The sequence below is a fragment of the Macrobrachium rosenbergii genome, chromosome 6 (assembly GCF_040412425.1).
Source record: "Macrobrachium rosenbergii isolate ZJJX-2024 chromosome 6, ASM4041242v1, whole genome shotgun sequence".
NCBI lineage: Eukaryota > Metazoa > Arthropoda > Malacostraca > Decapoda > Palaemonidae > Macrobrachium > Macrobrachium rosenbergii.
This window is the reverse complement of record NC_089746.1, coordinates 9,917,992-9,937,194: the sequence shown is the minus strand read 5'-3', so window position 1 is coordinate 9,937,194 and position 19,203 is coordinate 9,917,992. Positions and strand designations below refer to the sequence as shown.

General features: G+C 36.9%; 1 protein-coding gene across 3 annotated transcripts in view; it reads left to right on the top strand.

Moving 5' to 3' along the window:
- The window catches only part of peb (pebbled), a 325,749-nt gene that overhangs the window by 225,157 nt on the left and 81,389 nt on the right, over positions 1 to 19,203 (top strand). The window lies entirely within an intron of this gene.

The following is a 19,203-nucleotide window of genomic DNA, read 5'->3' as shown; positions in this document are numbered from 1 at the left end:
GGACGCCCATCTCCTTCTTGTCCTCCTCCTCCTCCTCTCTCTTTTTTTTCTTTCCTCCTCCTCCTCATCATACTGAGCGTTTCGTCATCGTTTCCTTTGTGTGGGAAAAGTTCTTTTATCAATTTTTAATTTACTGACATCAGCGTCACGCGGTTAGTGCTTGGGTGTGTTTATATATAAACACACACATATACCGGCATATATATATATATATATATATATATATATATATATATATATATATATATATATATATATATATATATATATATATATATATATATACACACACACATAAAATGTATGCTTTTATAAATATATATGTGTAGAATGTTTATATGTATGTGATTTTAATTTATTAATTGATTTTCATGCAATTGCTAATAATATATTACGGTAATCGAAGTCAGTGTCATTACCAAATGACTCAATGTGATCTTTCTTTTCTTAAAAACTGAGTAATTCTGCTGCTTCCTTGTGTAAATTTTTTTTCTACTTTTTTTTTTTTATTTCAGAAGCTTGAAGCAACAATCTTTGAAGAGTTACAGAATTTATTGGGAACAGTGATGCAGGCTCTCTCTCTCTCTCTCTCTCTCTCTCTCTCTCTCTCTCTCTCTCTCTCTCTCTCTCTCTCCTCCACTTCAACAAAAAATTATTGTATCTTCTCGCCTGTTAACAAATGGCGTCGTGTGTCTAGCTATCATCATATGAGTAGAGACCCGTCCACTCCCTTTTCGAGTAATCGGTTGAATAAACAGGCAACGATTGTTTTTCTCGTGCGCTGTGGTTTATTGCGCTTTTGAGATGCGCAGTCAACCGCGTAATTGCCGTATCTTACGGCAAAAATGTTTTAGTACAAGATGATCAGAGCCATCTATCGTCGTGAGTGAGAGTTGACCTCTATCCATACAATAGGAGAAAGTGAAGTGGATATTGTCTCACAGATTATATATATATATATATATATATATATATATATATATATATATATATATATATATATATATATATATATATGTATATATATATATTATATATATATATACACATGTGTATATAAATATATGTGTGTGTGTGTTTGTTGTGTATATATAATTATATATATATATGTATATATGTAAGAATGTGTGTATATATTTGTGTGTATATATATATATGTGTATATATATATATATATATATATATATATATATATATATATATATATATATATATATATATATATAGGGAGAGAGAGAGAGAGAGAATTTAAGCACATGATACCCAAACTTGCAAGTAAAGTAAAAAAAAAATAATAAAGAATAACCCTATTTGAAATACACAGCTGAATAGCCGATTTAAGATTCATTTACCTGTAGACAAGCAATTTTTTAAGAACCCTTGCTGACAGCATTTAATCTCGTATATTGATTAATATGTCATTTAAAATTTGAAGTAGTGCGTAACTGGATTACTAGGCACTATTTAAGGTTCATTGCAGCGGTTCTTCGGTCCCTGGCTGCAACCCCTTTCATTCCTTTTACTGTACCTCCGTTCATATTCTCTTTCTTTCATCTTGCTATCTAACCTCTCTTAACATTTGTGTCATAGTGCAACTGCGAGGTTTTCCTCCTGTTACACCTTTCAAACCGTTCTGCTCCCAATTTCCGTTTCAGCGCTGAATGACCTCATAGGTTCCCAGCACTTAGCCTTTAGCCTACATTCTATATTCCATTTCCATTGGATTACGTGAAGCGTAATTGCAGTCTGTTATTACACTTTTAGTGGCGACGGTTTTTGATAGTCTTTTATAATGTCGTAGAAATTCGTCGACTTCTGAAATGGTTTAGAGATTGCATTTCAGTTCCTTGCTTCCAAACCTCTCTCTCTCTCTCTCTCTCTCTCTCTCTCTCTCTCTCTCTCTCTTCAGTTCCTTGCTTCCAAACCGCTGTATTCTCTCTCTCTCTCTCTCTCTCTCTCTCTCTCTCTCAGTTCTCTTCTCTCAAAACCTCTGTATTCTCTCTCTCTCTCTCTCTCTCAAAACCTCTCTCTTCTCTCTCTCTCTCTCTCTCTCTCTCTCTCATCAGATTGAACCCCCCTGAAGATGGGACTGCGATTCGATGCTGATGGGTTCCCCATCTCCACGTAATATCTTGATGTAATATCTATTTTTATACCTGTCAAGTCAAGCGATTTTTTTCATCGCCCCTTTCTTTCGTGTTGATTGGCGTGTGTGTGTGTGTATTTGTGTGCGTGTGAGTGTGTGTGTATGTTTTTTTTTTTTTGGTTGTAGTAATTCCTGGTACTTGTATAAGAAGTTTTATTATGTGGTTATCAGTAGTGTGTGTGTTTTAATTAAATGATAAAAGCTTCGTTTTTGTAGACCTTCGGCATTGTGACACCAATATTCCCTACAAAAACAGAGGGGAAATATTTTTTTTTTTTTGTACTTTGAAGGAGACTGCTCGCTTTTGGTCACATGTTCTCAACTTATTATTGACCATTAAGTAAGTATCAATTAATAATTAGCGTATTGTTTTCATATGTTTATTACAATCCAGTGTCAGTATTGATTTTATCACCATTCCTTCCTGTATGTAGTCATATGATTAGGCAGAAAATGTCTACTACCTCCCTTCCCCCCCTTCCAAGTGACCCTCTCCTCGTAGACGCCGGAGATCTTTATTTTCTCGGAGCCTTTTCTAGCCCTTCTGTCGACGCCCATACCATCCCCTACTGTGAAAACACCCCGCGCCCAACTACGCCCACCCTTGTGTCTAGAGGGAGGCTTGAGATAACAGCGCGTAGCCCACCCACGCCTCTTGATGGGTGGTGGGCAGCAAGGTCCAAAGTAGGCTCAAACATCAGTGCTGTCGGGCGCATGCGCAAGAGAGTCCAGGGGAGACGGCGGTCCGCCTGGGTCTAGTGATGTGTTTGGTTGATCTTGTTTTAATTGTTTACTTTTTAAGTCTTGATAAGCGAACTATTATTGCATTTTTTATATTGAAATTAGATTTATTTTTTTAACGTTTATGTGTCTAAAGCGCAAACTAACGCAGGCGCGCGCGCTCACGCGCATAAAGAGAGCAAGACTAGGGATACTTCCTATAGGGAGGATGAAATAAAAGTACCGATATTGTGAGTAAAAGCGTAAATAAAATCTAAAATCATAACATCTAAATAATCTTAACATAGAGAGAGAGAGAGAGAGAGAGAGAGAGAGAGAGAGAGAGAGAGAGAGAGAGAGAGAGAGTATTTCATAATCATAGATTCCTCTCCACAACATACGTCAGAAAATGTTTAAGAAAAATTAAAGGATTATATATTTTTTGCGGTATTGTATATACTGTATATCTCCTCTTTGAAGATGACATGTCCTTTGTTATGTCCATATCACGGGTTAGGATGAAACCTCCACCTCGTTCTTTGTATTCCCAAGAACAAACAACGAAGATGTATTAGTGGGAGAAAAAAAAAGGCAAAAATTAAACCTTACTGCCATAGTGAAAGGGGTCGGCTAAGACTGTAAAGGAACATTGTGCGCTGCTGTTGACAGATATTACAAGTCTTAGATTGACGGTCCTTGTGATTAGGGCAAGGAAATGATCACCTGTACAGTGAAAGACGCCGGGAATAAAAATAAACCGGGTCTTTATTGGTGTTGCGATTGCAGTTTTAACAAGGGGTTGTGGAAGGTTATGATGTGTTGTTTGGTTGTCCAAATTCTCTCTCTCTCTCTCTCTCTCTCTCTCTCTCTCTCTTATATATATATATATATATAATATATCCTCTCTCTCTCTCTCTCTCTCTCTCTCTCTCTCTCTCTCTCTCTCTCTCTCTCTATGTTAAGATTATTTAGATGTTATGATTTTATATATATATATATATATATATATATATATATATATATATATATATATATATATATAATTTATATATATATATATATATAGATAGATAGATAGATAGATAGATAGATAGATAGATAGATAATAGATAAATATGTTCTCTCTCTCTCTCTCTCTCTCTCTCTCTCTCTCTCTCTCTCTCATGTATATATAATTACATATATACATATATATATGTATGTATGTATGTTTGCATGTGTGTGTTGTTCCTGTGTGTGTGTGTGTCTTGAAAATACTTCAGGTGTAAAACACAAATTACAACGGATTATTACGCCGAGCAGTAAATAACGTTCTGCTCTGCGCATCATTTTTTAACGTTACCCCTTCCCCCTTCCATATCAGAGTTTCTTGCTCTCCTTCTCCCTTTCTTTGGTCCCCTCCCCCTCATTTATTTCCCCCTCCCCTCCCTCATTTAGCATCTCTTGTACCATTATCTGCTCCCTGTAATTACTTAAAAGAGGGCTTGTGGGGGAGGGATGGAAGTGGTTTGGTCGGGAGATTATCATTATATTTAATGGCCCGTCGCTGACCACTTGTTTAATTCTCTCTCTCTCTCTCTCTCTCTCTCTCTCTCTCTCTCTCTCTCTCTCTCTCTCTCTCTCTCTCTCTCTCTCTCACACAATACTAAGTAAATCAGGGTCATAGGAAAACTGAACAAGAAAATATAAAACAACCCAATTTAACTTCATATAATTTTAAGGTATTGTCAGTAGAATTGTCCTTTGATTATAAATGGATGCCATCTTTATAACTTGGAACAACGGACCAATGAAGTTAGAAATTAACGGATGAGCCTACTTATATTTAGGAAAGTTTTGGCAACAGAAAGATTTCTCTAAACACGTAATCTATTTTCACTGTGGTCTGACCAACGTCCTTTTTCCTTACGTGAATGATTTGTAAATTGTGGTGTTTACAAGCAAGCGTACGTACACACTCACACACACACACACACACACACACACACACACACACACACACACACACACACCCGCGCGCAGGAAATTATCATATTTTAATTATTGTTGGGTGATGAACTGTAGCGTCAAAACAAACCTTAACATTTTCTTCTCTCATTTATTTACATTCTTTTGCTAACAACATTTCGGACAACTGTCCATCTTTGGGTTCTGTAAAAGATTAAAAAACTAACGCAGTTATACCCAAAAACTTTAGTGAATATAAAATAATACAATGAATACACAGATGATGATAAAAATGGATCATTATAATTTAACTTCAGATTCATTTGAAATGTGTCACAAACATTATTTCTCATAAAAATGTTTAATTAGTGATAAGAGGTCTTGATCGGAAAATTGAGTAACCTTACTCTAATTGAGTTGACAAGATGGAATTGAGTTTTTCGACGCTTGCAAGAAATTAAAAGTTATTCATTACGTTTTTTCTTGACAAGCACTGCTTCATATTTTATCGTACTTGCTTAAAAAGACGTATTCTTATGCCATCGAGTTAATTTCTTATAAAAATTGATCCATATATGCAGCAGCGCGTAGATAAAAATAAACTTTTTATTCATAAAGTAATAATCTTGTTTTGCATCTAAGTTACCGCGTGGGAAAGCTGTCGCAGATTGTGCTAAACTGTGACATGTCACCTTCACCATGCGCTGGTTCACCCTTCCCCTTCCCCTCCCCTCCTCCTTCCCATTCCCCTCCCCCCCCTCCTCCTCCTCCCCTCCCCCCCTCCACTGCACCCCCATGCGCAGGAGATGCGTCCGAGACATATTTGCAGCTGTTTGTGAAGAAAAACAAGATCATTTTCCCGTTTTCTGCGTCGGCACCTCGATCGGTTCCAACTCTCCCCCCAACCCTCCCAACCCTTCACCTGGTATTGACGCACGATACATAATACATTGATTGATGGCTCGCTGGCTTAAATTTTCTTTGGCGTTGCATGATGTTTTGGGAGGAGAATAAAAGAAGAGAGGGCTGCAGATATAGAATCTCGATTTGCGATAATATCCGCCGGAGAATTTAAAAAAGAGAAAAAAAAAGTGGAAGGAGGAGATGGTCGCGTGTGTCTGTCGTCGTATTTCCGTCAGTCCGTCAGTCAGTCTGTCTGTCTGTGCCTCCGTCCGTCGCTTCTCATCTTTAATTCACTGGGATGTTAGAGCCTCTGGGGGTAATAACCTGCTTTAAGAGAAAGGTTGTTAAGGGAACTGGATGCTCTTTTACTTCTTTGTTTAGTCATTTTTATTTTAAATATTATAAATATTATAAAGAGGTAATGTTGAATGGTCATAACAACGTTGAAAGTTTCGTTTTCCGTACTTCGCTGCTTTGCTTATGAACTGCGTGGTGTTTCTACTGCACGAACATTTTTAGTATATAGCCTATATGTATTATTGAATTTTTTAGTTATGTATTAGTTAAGCCAAACATTTTGTTAGTTTTAGTCAAGTTTTGCGAAGACTAGGATCGATTATAATTGGGCATATTCTTTGTAGCTGTCTGCTCCATCGAGTTCGTATACCTTGAATTAAAATTAATGAGAGAGAGAGAGAGAGAGAGAGAGAGAGAGAGAGAGAGAGAGAGAGAGAGAGAGAGAGAGAGAGTAAAAAGCTAGCCCCCTCTCGGCGTGTGTTTGATGACCGTCAGGAGATGTATTTTAGCATGGTGTGCACGAGACGACGTTGCTTACGAGAGAGAGAGATCGCAAATAACAGGGTATTACTCTCCCTTCCCTAGCTCCCTCGCCCTTCTCCCCCCCCTATTTCCTCCCTCTCTTCCCCCTCCCTGTTTTTTTTTTCTCCCTTCTGGTCAATATTGTCGATATCTAACAACAGAGGGGAAGGGATGCTGGGTCGCCTGCAAAAAGTCACGGGGTTCTGAGAATTTGCACCTTTTTTTTTCTGTAAAAGAAAACTATTGAAATGGCTTTATTTGTCCGTCCGCACTTTTCTCTCTCCGCACTTTTCTCTCTCCGCACTTTTTCTGTCCGCATTTTTCTCTGTCCGCACTTTTTCTGTCCGCCCTCAGATCTTAAAAACTACAAAGGCTAGAGGGCTGCAAGTTGTTATGTTGATCATCCACCCTCCAGTCAAATTGCAGCCCTCTAGCCTCGGTAGTTTATTTTATGTGAGGTTAAAGTTAGCCATAATCGTACTTCCAGCACCGCCATAGGTACCAACAACACAGGCCACCACCGGACCGTGGCTGAGTTTCATGGGCCGCTGCTGTACAGAAAACTCGATTGTGCCGAAGAAACTTTGGCGCATTTATTACTTGTTTTGTGTTCAGATTCTTTTTCAGCTTTGGTGTTGTTGTTATTGTTTATTCGTTATTTTCTGTTTTTGTGCTTCTCTACAATTATCTACTATGTCCTGTTCCATTATTTTAATTGATGGCAGATACATACTGTATGCATGACCCCGACTCACGACAAGTACGTTTTGATAAATTTATAGCACGTGTATTTAACTCTCTCTCTCTCTCTCTCTTTCTCTCTCTCTCTCTCTCATATATATATGTATATGTATATATATATATATATATATATATATATATATATATATATATATATATATATATATATATATATATATATATATATATATATATATATATATATGTATATATATATCTGTGTATATATATATATATATATATATATATATATCTGTGTATGTATTCTGGTGTGTATATATATATATATATATATATATATATATATATATATATATATATATATATATATACATATATATATATAATGTGTATGTGTGTTTGTGCGTGTGAATAACTTATCACTTTGCCCAAATGCATTATCCGAAAATTCCTTGTGAGGCAAGCAAGCTTCATCTTCATAAAACCGAGGGACCTGGATGTGCTATAAATCGATAAGCACGACTGGAATTTTTTATGCATTTTTTTTTCTTTTATCTGGTTCTTGATATATGAGGATGTTTTTGTCAGCCGAACTCAGTCATGAGATGTATCAAAGGTTGGCGGTGCTGCAGCTTAACATTGACTCTCTCTCTCTCTCTCTCTCTCTCTCTCTCTCTCTCTCTCTCTCTCTCTCTCTCTCTCTCTCTCTCTCTCGGTTTGGGGTGGGATTTGATTGCCAGTTTTCACGAGTTCTTTGTGTTATACATCTAATGTTATCATCGTTTCAGTGGTGTGTATTATTGACTGGACTTAGATATTGCTACCATTACTACAACTACAACCAATATGCAGCAAATGTTCGACGCTTTCGAACTTCTCAGTTCCATTGGACTGTGGAATAGTCTCCTTGAGGGAGTTGTGCAATTAGAACCTCGAAAGTTCAAGCAATTCACCTTGTATTTCACTAATTTATTTAAATTTTTATCTATTTATTCTTTTATTAATTTGTTTTTTTCTTTATTATTTCTTATTATCTTCTGTAACGTCTTTCAAATGAACTCCATACTCTGTGGAGGCTTGAATTTCGAGTCATTGTTCCCTGTAGGCTTCTTCCTTACGAACAGGGGTTTATCTTCTGAATAATAATAATAATAATAATAATAATAATAATAATAATAATAATAATAATAATAATGATGATGATGACGACGACGACTGGGCCCTCAGAATGACTACAAAGCTCATGCAGTTCAGAATTGTTATGGTGACGAGCATTATTCCTGAGGAACGACACTCGCCTTCAATAAGACAGGATTAGTCTCAATAGATGTTTCAGTATGACTTATTTCATTTCTCCTGATCTGTATGAGGAGTTCAGACACACAGCCATGTCTCTTTGTGTTATGGAGATAATACTCTACAGTATATATTAGTTATTTTTTACTAAATATTCATACATTCATTCATTTTCTGTTATAGTATTCTGTAGATTACTTACTTTGTTATTAAATATTCTATACATTTATTAATTTTCTTTTATAGGCCTAATATTCTGTAGATTAATTACTTTTTCCTATTAGATATTCTTCATATTTATTAATATTATGTTAAATGTTTTTAAATAGGGAGTACTGGGCATGCTTGTCCGCTGTAATGTTCCTCTTTTTTTTTTCTTTTGATGAAACGTCAAACACTGTAATATATCAACTTTAATAGATTACGTAAATTGAAATATTTCCCTTCGAGTTGAGATTAAATTGCCAGATAAAAGATAAAAGAGATAAAGTCATCAGATGCATTTGGTATTTATGATTTACGTCACCCAGTGTGTGTGTGTGTGTGTGTGTGTATGTATCATTCTCAACGTCATGTTTTCACAGTTTTCCTTCTAGGTACAAGAAAAATAGCAGTGGAATGCTAACAGGAAAGGTCCTGTTGAGACTCGACACATTTCTGATACTCGAGATTAGTTTAGATCATAAGAGAGAAGATATATCTAATTTTACCTTGTTGCTTTAGTAAAGTCCAACCGATTGCGCCTGTGTAGCCCAGCCTTGAATGAAACGAGAAAAAGAAAAGGATTTGCCATTTAGAGAAATCAAAACTTAATGGCTAGGTCGAATCATCTCAATGCATTAGTAAAATCCAACCGAATGCCCCTTTCTAGACCAGGCCCGCAGAAAGGAAAATGAAAAGGCCTTGCCATTTAATGAAATCAAAACTTAATGGTTGGATCGAATCACTTCACTGCTTTAGTAGATTCAACCGAATGCACGTATGTAGCCCAGGTCGGGAGAAGACAAGAATTCAAAAAAGTTAAAAGCATTTGCCAGTTAACTAAAATCAAAACTAACTGGCTACTTCAATGCATTAGTAAAATCCAACCTCATGCCTCTTTCTAGCCCAGGCCTGCAGAAGTTAATAAGAAAAGGATTTGCCATACAAATGCAAGAAATCAAAACTTGAGGGGTAGGGCCAATAATTATTAAGGGCACTCAACCAGTTAAATGCGTTTTCTCCTTGTAATCTGACCTCTTTACTTTTTTTATCGGAGTCCTTATCAGTGATAAATGGTTGATGGTTGCTATATGAGATGCCGATGTTCTGTGGCCTTATCTCCTGCCACGTTAATTGATGCTGAGAATTCGATGAAGCGGTGACACGTGAGTATGCACAAGAGAGAGAGAGAGAGAGCTTGCTAGCTTCTCGTACCTGTATGCGACCAGTGGGCCTGTGGGTATTGGAGACAAGGGGCCCTGTTCCAAGTAAGAAAGTCATTCGTAGATTATTTTAATCTCTCTCTCTCTCTCTCTCTCTCTCTCTCTCTCTCTCTCTCTCTCTCTCTCTCTCTCTCTCTCACAATTCGTTTACATTTGCCGGAGATTTGAGTGACCTTTGTTAACTTGGATGCGCCTTTGTCAGCGGTTGAAAAGTGGTGTATATAGAAGGTGAAATCTCTCTCTCTCTCTCTCTCTCTCTCTCTCTCTCTCTCTCTCTCTCTCTCTCTCTCTCTCTCTCTCTCTCTTCAAATTCATTTCCTTTTGCCGGAGACTCGGGCGACCTTTATCAACAGTTGGAAAGTGATGTATATGGAAGTTGAAAGTGACTTTGGATTCTCTCTCTCTCTCTCTCTCTCTCTCTCTCTCTCTCTCTCTCTCTCTCTCTCTCTCTCTCTCTCGGAGGTGGCATATCTCGGGGATGATCTCTTATGCACAGAGAGAAAGGTGTCCGCCCGTGATATACTCGGAAGGGCAAGGGAGTCCCGTAGGAGGCCTCCTCGCCTTCTGGAGTGTCGGTGGGAGGAGGAGGAGGAGGAGGAGGCTGATGGGAAGAGTGTCGTTGGGTGGGGGAAAGGGGAAGGAGGGGGAGGAAGAGGTAGAGAGGAGAAGGAGAAGGAGAAGGGGGAAGAGATGGAGTAGGAGGAGGAGGAGGAGGAAGAGGTAGAGGTAGAGAAGGAGGAGGAGGAGGAGGTTGATGGGCGAGTGTCGTTGGGTGGGAGAAAGGGGGAGGAGGAGGAGAAAGAGGTAGAGAGGAGAAGGAGAAGAAGGGAGAGGTAGAGCAGGAGGGGGAGGAGGAGGAGGAGGAGGAGGTTGAGGGGGCGTTATCAGTTATCAGGTGTGGTTATCGTGGGCCCGCCCTCTCCTCATCTCCAATTGTCGTAGGGCGGCTCCCCCAGGCGAAGATCCTTTGTCCCATACTAACGATGCAGATAAAAAAAAAAAATGGAAAATAAAAGGATTCTTCCTTATGCTGGTGTGTCTAAGATATTGTATGCGTGAAGCAGTCTTGGCCATCTCTCGCTTATCTTCCTTGACAATCCGGTTTTGTGTGCGCGTTAGTTTTTTAAGTGTGCTTTTTGCTTTGTATCTTTTTTTTTATCACATTATTCACCTGCCTCTATTCCATAAATGTGTATCATTGTCGACGAATTCGTGGTAGATTGATATTTAAGCAAGGTTGCTATTGAATCTTCATTTATATATTTTGCATCTCTCTCTCTCTCTCTCTCTCTCTCTCTCTCTCTCTCTCTCTCTCTCTCTCTCTCTCTCATTATTGCATCACCTGTGACAAGCAAGTTGACATTGATATCTATACCTTTTTAATGCATCTTTATCATACGTTCTCCTTTCACAATAAACATCCACGATGAAATCAGTGATCAGATGCTTATATGACTTTCTATGTTTCTTTTAATCATAATTAACGTCGTTATACGATAGTTCCCTTTCTCTCAAACGTTATTGAAAACTTTTAAGAATCTCCTAATCTCCGGATATTTAAATAAGGTGCAAATTCGATCCTGCTTTCTGCAGACGCCTCCCTGAATTCAGGTGTATCGGTTTTATGTCCAGTTCTCTCGCATTTATTTATTTTTCACCTGTTCCTTTAACTTATCTCTCTCTCTCTCTCTCTCTCTCTCTCTCTCTCTCTCTCTCTCTCTCTCTCTCTGCAGGCTGGTCTCCCTTTGGGGTCCTCTAGGGCTTGACTCTCTCCGTCAGGGTTTCCAGCTGAAGATTCAGAGAAAGAAAGAAAGAAAAAGTAAGAGAAAGGAAAGAAAGAAAGAGAGAATGTAGGTAAGTAAAAAATGCGCCGAAGTTCGAGTTTTCTGCACAGTGTATAATCAAGGCCACCGAAAATAGATCTATCTTTCAGTGGTCTCGGTATGATGCTGCATGAGCCGCGGCCCATGAAACTTTAACCACTGCCCGGTGGTGGTCTATCCTAGATCGTAGCCAGAAGCGCGGTTATGGCTAACTTTAACTTTAAATAAAAACTACTGAGTTTAGGGGGCTGCAATATGGTATGTTTGATGATTGGAGGGTGAATGATCAACATCCCAATTTGCAGCCCTCTAGCCTGAGTAGATTTTCAGATGTGAGGGCGGACAGAAAAAGTGCGGACGGACAGACAAAGCCGGCACAATTGTTTTCTTTTACTTGAAACTAAAAGTAAGAAAAGAGAAAGAAGAGGGAAAGTAAAAAAGAAAGTATGAGAGCTGTGTGCTGACGTGTTGCAGTACCAAATGAGAGATGGCCTTGTCAGTTTTATTGTCGATCTGCTGCTTATCAAGGCGAACAAATTCCGTAATCTCGGATTGATATTATTGTGCTGTTCTTTATCTCGGCGATGATGAAATGTTCACTGATCGCGTCGCTACAGATCACTGGCTTTTTTTTTTCCCACCACTTTCCCGTATTTGGTTTGTGTCGGGAATTAAGAGATGGGGACTACACTAATCAGTGTTTATGGACGTTAATTTCAAGGTAATGTGATGCCACTGCTTTTTTTTTTTCCACTTTTCCCAAATGTGTCAAGATTCGAGATTTGGGGAATACATTAGTTAGTGTTTATAAACAAATTGAATTTCAATCCTGTAATGAAAAATAAGAACCCTACAGCCATATGAAAGCTGTTAGTAAAGTAAAATTGAACTGGACTCCAGTTGAGACCACCATAAAAAATTAATTGAGAATTGCATGTTTTAGTATGTTTTTAATTTTAAAAATCTACTCATTATCCGTGTCGTTAAGTTTTTATGTCAAGATTTAAGATTTGGGGAATACAGTGATTAATATTTATGAATAAACTGAAATGAAAAATAATGACTCTACAGCCGTCTGTATACAGTAATTAAGGAAATAAAGTGAACTGCATTCCAGTTGAGACCACCGCTTAGATTAAAATGATTGAGAATTGCTGTTTTCTTCATTGTGTGTTTGTTACAGAAAAGTGGTAAATCGTATATCAATGTACCTTAATTGAAAGTTTACTAAGTATTTAATATTTGCCTTTATTTAAAGCTTATTAAATATTATCATTGACTAAACAATACTTCATTTCATAAGGAAAAGGTCCTGGTTGTATCATCTTGACTAAGTTTCCCTATTTTTTGTTCCTCTGTCTTTTACTTATAGCTTTTGCATATAATAATAATAATAATAATAATAATAATAATAATAATAATAATAATAATATAGCTTTTGCACACCTTCATTGAAAACTTAGTAGATATTACCCTCAATTAAACAGCATCACGTACTTCATTCCATGAAGGAAAGGTTTTAGTTATATTATCTTTGCTAGGATAAGTTATCAAGGCTTGTGTGTCTATTTTTATATGTTTTCTAAGTGAGAGTTCTTTCTCTCTCTCCAGTCTTTTTAGCCATAGGTTTTGCAACGCCCTTCTATTCATGTGGTGTTCAAAGGAAATGCTTCATTAATCATTATAACTGAACCCTTCTTGTGAAAGACTTTGCTTATGCTTTTTCATCTATACAATTTGTGTATTTTTTATATTTTTTTATTGTTTTTCAAGTATTATTATTATTATTATTATTATTATTATTATTATTATTATTATTATTATTATTATTATTATTATTATTATTATTATTATATGTAGGTAAGAGACCCTCTTGTAAGCATGTAGTATTAATGCGATAGCTGCATTCAGTTTTATATATAAAATAATAATGATAATAATAATAATAATAATAATAATAATAATAATAATAATAATAATAATAATTTGTAGTAGTGAAAGTAACAGCTGCATTCAGTCTATATCGAGTTTTCTCTATCTTTCTGAAAGATAGAGAAAACTCTACATAGATTGAATGCAGCTGTTACTCTTAGTACTACAAGTTATTATTATTATTATTATTATTATTATTATTATTATTATTATTATTATTATTATTATTATTATATAAAACTGAATGCAGCTATCGCATTAATACTACATGCTTACAAGAGGGTCTTCTACCTACATATAATAATAATAATAATAATAATAATAATAATAATAATAATAATAATAATAATAATTCTTGGAAAACAATAATACAATTGAATGCAGCTGTTACGGTGTTGTTGTTGTATTAGTAGTGGTAGCAGTAGTTCATAATAATTCGTGATTCAACGTAATAATTCATAATGATATTTTATAAAGAAATAATTAACAACACAGCATTCTGTCACCTTCAAGTTTTTATGGTGATAGGTGATGACTATCATTACGAGAGGCAAAACTTCTCAACTTCTTGGAATCAGAACGTAGATGTAATATTCATGTTTGGTGGCACTAAATGATAATAATAATTACAACGATAACGATAACGGTGTTGATATTGTTACTCCACGTATTTGTCCAGTATTTGGAAATTTTTGCTCCGTAATGTTCTCAGGTGTATAAGTACTTGACTTCTGGTGAATCTGGTCTGAAAAAAGAAGTAAGAATCTTTATAATCTTGATTTTTGTATTTTTTGATGTGGGTTATTCCGTATTTTATGATTAAGGATTGATTAATTCCACAGAGAGCCCTGGTTTTTTCATTTTTATGAATTGTTTTAATCCATGCTTTATCATTAAGGATTGATTCATTCCATAGAAAGTATCGGTTTTTGGTATGTTTTTTGATGTGGTTTAATCCGCTTTATCATGGATTGATTAATTCCACCGAAAGTCTTGAATTGTGGTTTGTTTTGTAATGTGGTTTAATCCGTATTTTATTATTAATTTTTTTTAATTTCACAAAGTATTTCTTTCGTGGAATCTCGTGAGATGAATTTTGCAGATGAAAAATACGTGTATGTTTGTTTGTGTGTTTTTTTTAAGTATATTTGCATATCAATAAAGAATTCTCCCTCATTGAAGGGCTTCTGTGTTCCCCTTCGTCGGAAGTGGAAGTTAGTCAGGTTTCTTGGTTTGGATTAAGCCGGTCTTATGCCGATACGGATCCCTGCTCAAAGGGATCATTATGCGATGACTTTGTTTAAGCTGCAAAATTAGAGAACTGCATTTTTTTCTGCTGAAGAAACGGGCAGTAATTTGGATAAACATATCTCTGTAACATAAAAAAAAAATATTGAACACATGGCAGGATAAATACTTTATCTCTTCATTGGTGGGACTAAAATCATAAGGTTAAGTTTGATAACAGTAAAATTATGTACCAAAGCAATAGTATAAGAATTGCAGTTTTGGTAGATGTTATAGAAGTTAATTTGCATATTTACCAGCATTATGTAATACCGTGTATTCCTAAGCCCGATTCACGGGAAGAAAAACAAGAAATATTTTCGGGAATGGCCTGAAAGTGGACGAAAATTGACGCCTGGCTAGATTTGCCAGGACAGAATATATACTGTTGAAATATTCAGTCTCAGGATTAACATTTTAATGGATTGCTCCAGGAGCAATAACTTGTGTTGGCATAAGGCCAGCTGAATCTTCAACAGTAATACGGTAAACGAAGTATTTTTTTTTTCTAACGAAGAGGAAAGGAGCCTTTGAAAACTAAATAGTTATTATATGTATGTTATAAAATAGCCTTCAAAAAGATCAGTTTCAACCAATCCCCTACAGCTGTGATCGTGGCAAGACAGGATTCGCTCACCTGTCATGAGAAATGTTGTACAGAGATGACACTCGTAGAAGCCGCTGTTTGGAGATGTCCAGCAAAGTGTATCTACTCTCTTTTTCAGAGATTGATTGCTGTCACTTTCATTAACTGGAGAGCTGGAGGCTCACACTTGGTAGAGAGACTTATTATTGGTCTGCTCCCACGTACGCCAGTTTTTACGATGTCGTTAACTATCTCCTCTTTGTCAAAGGGACTGCGCACGTTCTTTTATAATGAATTTTCTTTCATTAGTACCTGTAAACGTGAATAACAGGGACACAACTGATATACAGTATGTGTCCAAGTGGCATCACTTGATAAGTGTGAATAACAGTGGCGCCACTTGATAAATGTGAATGACAGTGGCACCACTTGATAAATGTGAATTACAATGGCACCTCTGGTAAATGTGAATACCAGTGGCACCACTAATAAACGTGAATAACAGTGGCACCACTTGATAAATGTGAATAACAGTGGCACCACTGATAAATGTGAATACCAGTGGCACCACTAGATAAAAGTGAATGACAGTGGCACTACCTGATACGTATAAGTGGAAGTGGCATCCTGTTAAATATAAGTAGAAGTGGCATCACTGAATCCTTCTCTTTGGGCATCAATTTTACCGATGTTATCTACATCATTTTCGTCTTTACCTCTTTTTAAATATTGACTTCCTGGTCACGATTCTTGATAACAGTGCTGATGTTACGACCGCCTTTCAAGGTTCCTAAGATGTTCGTGAGTCTCCTGTTACCGTAATTCCTAGTTCAAGACTGCATTCAGAATGTATCTATCAATTGCTTGTACCACTTATGAAGTTGTTTACTTTGATGAATGGCTAGATTCATCATGAACATCTAATGAAAGGTTAAAAAACCGATGCTAAAACATTTCCGTGATGATCGTAGTATAAATTTATATGAATTCTAATGATTTCAGTAATTGAGACTTGCGAATTATTCCAGTAATTGAGATATGCGAATTCCAGTAATTTAGAGATGAGAATTTTTCCAGCGACTGAGATATGCGAATTATTCCAGTAATTGAGACATGCGAATTATTCCATTAATTTAGAAATGAGAATTATTCCAGTAATTGAGACATGCGAATTATTCCAGTAATTTAGACATGAAAATTATTCCAGTAATTGAGACATGCGAATTATTCCAGTAATTGAGACATGCGAATTATTTCAGAAGCATAAGCGAATTATTTCACTGCAGTATTTTGTACTCTTGGATCAAAATCTTTGGTTAGAAAAGTCGACTTAGAGTAAATAATTAGAAATATATTTAATATATAATTGCTTTGTACCTCATCCATTCAGTTTCCGTTTGGTATGATCTTTTTGCAACCAGTTGAAGAAAATTATATGTATATATGTGAACTGATGTTATTGATCTCAAAAATAATTGGTTTCGTAGCGAATACCACAGTTTATTGATTGTCGATATTTGTGCTGGGTGTGCATAGACAAGGGGAGAGGGAAAGAAGCTTGTGTGTGTGTGTGTGTGTGTGTTATCAAAAATACGGAACATAGGCTATACGTCCTATACAGAGAGGGAGGGTTGAGCATCTTCAAAACCGTTGCGTTATCTGATTTTCAAAGGTGTCTTTTTTTTCTAGCGTCCCTTCCTCAACATTTAACAGTCAATATGTTCTTGGTGGGGTTGTGTATAGAGAAAGGAAAAGGGAAAGAGTATGGGTGTGTGTGTGTGTGTTTTCTCAAAAATAAGGAACATAATTCCTCCTTTGCAGAGAGGGAATGTTTACTGAGTGTTATTCAATGCTGTTGCATTATAGAATCTTCAAAGATGTCGAGTGCTTCAATTTTTTTCACCACCTTTCGCTTGTACCTTACTTTCGGACAGCGATAGAGCGTCGACGGCACAAGCGTATATTATCTGCCTGCTTCGATCTGTTTGGCGAGAGGTTTTCAACCCTTGCGACTGACGCCTGCTATGGGTGTCTGATGTCTGATGTCTGATGTCACACGGGGCGTGAGTCATTGTGCTTAACCGTGGCAGCATACCTTGCTGATAGAGGAACATCGAAGCTGGCAGAATCACCTGAGTTCAAGCATGATGACGTTATTCCTGATTTGTTATCGCCGTCATACGTGTCTCTTGCGCTCAGAATAGACTCTTATTATTTTCGGTGGGAGCAATTAATTGTCTGTTGTCCAGATCAAAGGCCGGGTTAGGTGCTTACTTTAAGGACACGTTGTTCGATTATTTTACGCATGCGTAGAGAAATATAGGTTTTTCTTTTTTCAAGTTTATTGTGACGATGGCTAAGCTGAATTGGTGAAGTTTATATAGCATATATGCAGTGTGAAACAGCATCTAGCTTGTAAAACAATTGTCTTATATTTTTGTTTATTTTTCTCACTGAAAGTAGTTGGTTTATATGAATATGTTTATTACGAAAGGTAATTGGCTTTACTTGTCGCTGACAAAAATTTATATGGAAATCATTAGAGGGAAAACATGTCATGATCCTGTCTTCGCTAAAAGACAGCCTGACAGACAACTTTTTCAAGAAGCAAATCTCTCATGACTTGAGAAAAGGCATCCATTCAATCTAAATGTGTACGAGAGAGAGAGAGAGAGAGAGAGAGAGAGAGAGAGAGAGAGAGAGAGAGAGAAAGAGAGAGAGAGAGAGAGAAGGGGGGGCGGTTTAACTACCACTTAGACGAACGCAATGAAGACAGGATTGAAAATAAGAAAAGGTAATACTTGAAGGATTGCGAGAGAAAGGAGCACGATTATTGCGGCAAGACGTCGAAGAAATATTGATAGATCTCGTCCCAAGTTGGAGACAAAAGAATTGATTGTGTCGTAAGAGAATACCGAAGGCTTGACACAGCTCAGATAAGATGTGTGACGTGACGAAGGGTGGATTACGAACCCTTGACTTTCGCTTCATGAAAACCGTTTATGTAATGGAATCAGTGACTCATTTTGACTTAGATGTTTCTCAAGGGTGTCCCGTGTTCTCAATGGTCTATCTTTTTAATTCATTGTTGGAAGAGTATTCCTTATTTTCGGTGGTTTATCTTTTGATTATAGAGCTGTTAGTGGCTCATGAGCTGTTGCCAGTGGATTAGCTCCAGAAGAATCAAATGGAATATTGAAAAGTGATCCTTTTTTCTGCCTGTTTGTCGTCATATTTCTTGATTCAAGATGAAGTCCAAGGCTTCACTATCAAGAAGGCTCTTGGCTGTATCGCGTGGGTCAACTACAGAGAAATTAAATAGGATAATGAACATTGATCCTTTTCCATCTCTGTTGTCATGGTTCTTGTTTCAAGAAGAAGTCCAGGACTCCGCATTAAAGAAGGCTCGTGGGAGCAAAATTCGGCAGCTGTATCGCGTCCAGCTATCGGTTATGACACTCGCCTTTCATACGTGTGTATCTCATATTTACGGGCACACTTTGCTTAACAAAGTCTTGTTAATACAAGTACACGTAGTCTCGTGGCCGTGCTCACACGTTCCTAACGATATGCACCGAGTTTTTGGGCAGACTCTGTTCTCAAAAATGGCGGGACGGG